Below are 659 nucleotides of genomic sequence, written 5' to 3'. Positions count from 1 at the left end.
TTCTTTCTCTGGGAGGGGAGGAAACTGAAATATACGGTCCACACCAAACCAAAGTGGAGAACAAAAATTTGAGATAAGGTTCCGTGCCAGCTTATGAGAGGGGCTTTGTGAAGCTTACACTCCTATGGAGCTGTCTAGTTTCTCATTCTTGGAGATTACGTTGAGGTCGGTGGGGAGTTTGAATGTCTGTATGGCAAGGTAAACTCATAAAAAATTGTAATAAATATCACTGATGCCTTGTTTATCTGTTCTGCGAAGGAACCCAGCATACACATGTCACAAAGTCGAATCCAAAGTAAACTGAATATGAGGAATTCAATCTAACGTCCTCTGGAACTTGATCTCAAATTTTAGCCCCTGGTGGAAGACCCTTATTTTTACACTGAAGACACATAAATAGTTATGAAAGCTCCTTTCCCTCCCCGCATTCACAAAAGTGTATTTATTTGATCAGTTCATTTTTTTTCCTCTTCTGTTTTGCTTAGTTCATTTTTTTTTTTCAAGGTGACCTGCATTCCACTGTCATTTAGTGCATAAGGTGTATTTTATTCACATATTTTAAAAAGCTTCTGGGCCGAACTGTTTTATTTTCCTACACCTTCTCTCTTATTTAATCAACGTGCACTTCTTGGTGATCTGCTCTGCTGTACGCCGTTCTT

The sequence above is a fragment of the Sardina pilchardus genome, chromosome 1, assembly GCF_963854185.1.
Source record: "Sardina pilchardus chromosome 1, fSarPil1.1, whole genome shotgun sequence".
In the NCBI taxonomy this organism is placed as follows: Eukaryota; Metazoa; Chordata; class Actinopteri; order Clupeiformes; family Clupeidae; genus Sardina; species Sardina pilchardus.
The sequence above is the reverse complement of the archived record's forward strand: the minus strand, read 5'-3'. Positions refer to the sequence as shown.